At 41.3% G+C, this 5,000-nt stretch overlaps 1 pseudogene; it reads left to right on the top strand.

Annotated features, from left to right (window-relative positions):
* The first annotated feature begins 1,642 nt into the window (after positions 1–1,642).
* Positions 1,643–4,991, top strand: LOC119595205 (annotated as a pseudogene).
* Positions 4,992–5,000: the final 9 nt, after the last annotated feature.

Raw genomic sequence — 5,000 nt, 5'->3', positions numbered from 1 at the left:
AGCAATAAGACACACAAAGCCAATAGCATGCTTCAGTCTCAATGCCATAATACCATTCATCAACTGGTGTTACCTCAGTACGTTCATCAACCGGTGTTACCTCAAGTACCGAGGGTTGAAGTCGGCTAGAGATAGCTATGGCTACTCCCTGGAGGTGATGACCATCACCAAAAGCCCACCATAGTAGGTGTATCCACCTATACTGATCATGCTGCTGCCATATTTTCTCCCGTCCGAGAGGGCAATCACCTAAACTCCCAACGGCTCTAGTTCCCTTATAGGAGAGGTAACTGCTCGTCCTGCCAGGACCAGATGTTCTAAATACTCCCGATAGCTTGCATGAGGGTAAGCTTGGCGGTTGCTCCAGGTGATGCCACTGCCACCCCCGCCTACACTGCCCAATAAAGTGGATTGGCAGGCGTGGGCTCAAAGACGCCTGGGGTTCCCTTGGCGCTTCGCCCCCAAACTCATCTGGTTAGCGCCTGCCAGGGCCTAGGCGGACAGTATCTCGTTCCATCCTGCGTCCTAACATTTGGACCCCCCCAACGGGACCCACAGCCCGCCCCACCTGCTGGGTGGGAGGAACATCCAGCTTATCCATTTATTATATGCACTGCTGGTGAGTTATCTCAAGGGCTGGCAAGGCCCACCTCCCCTGAGCCGCCCATTTACCCTAGGGTGGCTAAGGTGCATGATTTAGTACAAAGCTCTATACCTCAGGGGACTCCTGCTGCTCTGAGATCCCCCACAGTTTTAGCCTGGGATTGCAAGATTCCATGGGTGGCCACGAGGAGAAGTCTCAATGACGGAGAGGCTGTGAACTGGCCTAGGAGGCTTAGGCTAAGCTGCTCCCTTTTTCGTACTAGGCTAGTCAGTGGTGGCAGCTGCAAGCGAGAAGGCATGCAAGCACTTAATTAACACTAGGCTATCAAACCATCACTTCACATCACCTTGAGCATGAAGCACCCACCCATAATATATAATATATATATATTATATATTATATATATATATATATATATATATATATAATTCATTTATTTATTTATTCATATATGTATATTCATATATACACATGTATACACACACGCGCGCGCGCGCGCACTACACAAACACACACACAAACAACACACCAACACCACACACCAACAATTCACACACACAAACACACACACAACACACCACCCCACACACGCACACACACAACACACACACACCAATATATATATATATATGTAGCTATAGTTTATATACACATATTTGTTCATGAATTTTATTCAAGATATCTTATCTGCATGTTTATGATTTTGTGTGATTTTCTCTAATTTAGGAATATGTATCTTAAATTTTTATGTCATTATGATATACATTTAATTATTTTCATGTATCTTTGCTTTTGTTGGATATATTTTTTTTTAATTAAATTCCATAGACTCCGCTTGTCCGCTCGGCATACGTTTTTTGTTTTCACTTCGAAGGTGACGCTGGGCATTTTGTGAACTGTGGCGGAAGTGGGCTTGTGTTTTGCCCCGATTCCCTCTGTTGAAACCATCGACACCTATGATTATTGATCAGAACAGCATCTTTCTGTTACTGTGGTATGTATTTATGATGATTCAGGATGTTATTCTAAAGAATCTAAATGCTATATGGCTTTAAAATTCATGCGCAACCAGAACACACTGCTTCTAAACAGGGAAATGTGGATTCATGTTTTATGTACGTGATTTTGTTCTGGATGATTAAATTCATTGTCACTTCCAGCTTATTCAATGATCGGACGTTTGTTCCTGCGGATCAAGGCCTGATTTAGTGATTACTAGCCAGAGCGATGGGAGGTCTCGTTGTGAACAATTAATGTTTCACTCATTTCTTTTTAATTTTAATGTTGGATTTTCCCCCAGATATGTTGAATGTAAAGTTTTGGTTCTTCTTGCTGGTAATGAAGAGAATATTGTATATTGTGAAAATTGCTTTCGTGAAGGAAAAAAATATATTGTTGACGTATTTGTTTGTTATTTATATTAGAGTTTGGGAATTCAAATTTTCTTTGGTTTGATTCACATAGCGACCTCAGTGTTTTATTTATCATAACTGTACGAGTAATCTATTATTTTTGCGTCTTGTTTACTTAGATGGTAATATTTATGTTTGCTTGCAGGTTGGCTCACCTAAAGAAAATCTTGTGCATGCAATACCTGAGACTCCATTGTCCCTCCTCCTAGATGTATTAACACTTCCATCCAATAACAGACTAACATGGGCGGAACTCTGGCTGTAAAGATCAGAAAACCCTTAAGAAGCACAGAGGCATCGCCAAAGGACACTTTACCACGAAAGTAAGCGTTCCATGACTGTAAAGAGAGGATGAGCCATTGGAATTGTTAGCGTAGTTTTGAGAGAATTTATGAAAGTTTCAAATAGTAAAAATTATAAATGATATCTGCTTCAAACAGCTGATCAATCAATGAACTTTAAATTACATATGTGATTTAGAGAAGAAAGTGTGATATCCATTCAAACATTAGTGTTATTAAAGGAAGAAACACAGAAACTGGCTCAACGTCCTGATAATTCATATAGTATACTTGTTAAGAAAGTAAGAGCCTCCCAGTTTTTTGACGGCAATGCCAGAGAGGTCCCTACTCTCATTAAGGATTACACACGTTTGGTGATGGCCCTTCATAAGAAGGATCCATTTATACTAAGGAGATCTTTACAAGGAAAGGTTAAAGAAGATATTGGACGAATTTGATCTGATTTTGGGATAGCTTGGTAAGAAGTTTTGGTTCTACTTTAAAAAGGGTTGGGAGATGCTGTTTAGGTGAACTTAGTGTTTTAAAGCCCGTCCTGAAAGAAATACTCGGAAATTACTTGAAGTAACAAATGTCAAGCAGGGTTGGGTTTGATTTAAAGAAAATAGAGTAAATGAAATAGAAAATTTTACTACAGTAACTAAAACTGAAAGATTACTTCCTAATAGTTTAAAAAGGGAATGGACGCATTAGGCTCAAGCCTTAGCTGACCAAGAGAGGTTTTTGAACAGCTTGTAAACTTTTTGACTGGAGAATGTCAGGTTATAGAGTACATGGAGAATGAATATAGGCTGGCAAGGATAGCACTAAGGCAGCCAATCATTATATCGCTAGTGCTGAAGGCGATGGAACTATAGACAGTCTGACTGTAGCACTAAGCTGGCCCAGGATCAGAAAGTTTGTCAGAAGTATATGCTTGATTGTTCAGCTAATCTGTCGTAGGCAATGGTAAATCTAGCAAACATAATTCAGTTTGGTAGTGAATTAAAGGGTCCAAGTGTAAACAATAAGACAAAAGGCAAAAGGTATTGGTTTCATGTGTTTTGTTTGCCTGGAACCTTCCCATATCAGCAGAGACTGTGATAAGAAGATTCTCTGTAATGTTCAAGTTGGAAACAATAATACGTGAAAAACTGCATCACCCTCCTTTGCATTCTGTGCTTTAAAAAAAACTTGCATACTGTTAAAGATTTTAGTAATCTTCTGGATAGACCAAGTGTTTCTCAATGATAAGTAAAATTAGTAGTGGCTCATATGATTTGTCTACGCTTTTGACTATCATCACCCAAACGGCAGCCAAGAAATTAAGCCTAAAGGGTTCGGAAATATGCCTGAGTCTTACCAAAGTGGGAAATCAGTAAGAGCGAGTAGAGAGCAAAATTTGTTCCTCTGATTAAGGATAATGACAAACATTGGTTTGTGGGAGGATGTGGGCTTTGATGATATGGTATGACAGAAATTGCTAATGGTCTGGGGGTTCACCTAATCAGATTCAGAGACCTAGTGGCAAGATTGAATTAGTTATGTGATCAGACTACTGTGTGCTCGTACCGAAAGTGGGGAAAACAATCGGAAATTTCCAGTTTGTGTATTATGATTTTTGGTTTTTTGTATTAGGGTTTATCTAAGTCCTATGTACATAATATGTGTGTGTGTGGTGTGTGTGTGTGTGTGTGGTGTGTGTGTGTGTGTGTGTGTGTGTGTGTGTGGTGTGTGTGTGTGTGTGTGTGTGTTTGTGTGTGTGTGTGTGTGTGTGTGTGCATATGTGAGTGCGTGTGGCTGCATGTGTACATGCGCCTGTGTGTGTCCGTGTGCGTCCTGTGTATGTGTGTGTGTGTGTGTATTTTGTGTGTGTGCGTGTGTGTGTGTGTGTGTGTTGTGTGTGTGTGTGTGTTTGTTGTGTGTGTGTGTTTTGTTGTGTGTGTGTGTGGGGTGTGTGTTGTGTGTGTTTTGTTGTGTGTGTGTGTGTGTGTGTGTTGTGTGTGCTTTTGTGAGTGCGTTGGCTGCATGTGTACATGCGCCTGTGTGTGTCCGTTTTGCGTGCCTGTGGGATGTGGGGGTGTGTGTATGTGTGTGTGTGCGAATATGTGAGTGCGTGTTGGCTGCATGTGTACATGCGCCTGTGTGTGTCGTGTGCGTGCCTGAGTGTATGTGTGTGTGTGGGGTGTTTTGTGTGTGGTGTGAGTGTAAATTTGTCTGTGTGTGTGTTATATGCATATGTGAGTGTGTCTGTTTTATGAGTCTGTGTGCGTGTAGCAACGTGTTGAATGTTTTTTCTGTACTGTGCCTGTGCGTGGGGTGTGTCCGTGTTTCGTGTGGGTTGTGTATGTCCCCTGTGGTCTGCGTGTGTGGTTTTGTGTGTATGTGTGTTGTTGTGTATGTGTGAGAGTGTTTGTGTGTGTATTGTGTGGTGCACGCGCGTTTCGCGTGTGTTTGTGTCGTGTGCGTATACGCTCGTAGTATGTATAGTTTTGTGTGTGTGTTTTGTGGTGAGTGTGTGGTGCGTGTGCTCGCGCGGTAGTGTGTATATGTGTGTGAAATGGGGATTTCCCGGTGATCCCGGGGATTTTCGAACCCCCCCGTGGGGGGTTTTTAAAAAATGATATATATATGTATATATGTTTTTTAGTTTTATTTCTATTTTTAAAAATTTTTATTCTCCAGGGGTTTTACTAAATCCCCTGA

This window comes from Penaeus monodon, chromosome 35 (assembly GCF_015228065.2).
Source record: "Penaeus monodon isolate SGIC_2016 chromosome 35, NSTDA_Pmon_1, whole genome shotgun sequence".
Taxonomy (NCBI): domain Eukaryota; kingdom Metazoa; phylum Arthropoda; class Malacostraca; order Decapoda; family Penaeidae; genus Penaeus; species Penaeus monodon.
The sequence above is the reverse complement of the archived record's forward strand: the minus strand, read 5'-3'. Positions and strand labels throughout refer to the sequence as shown.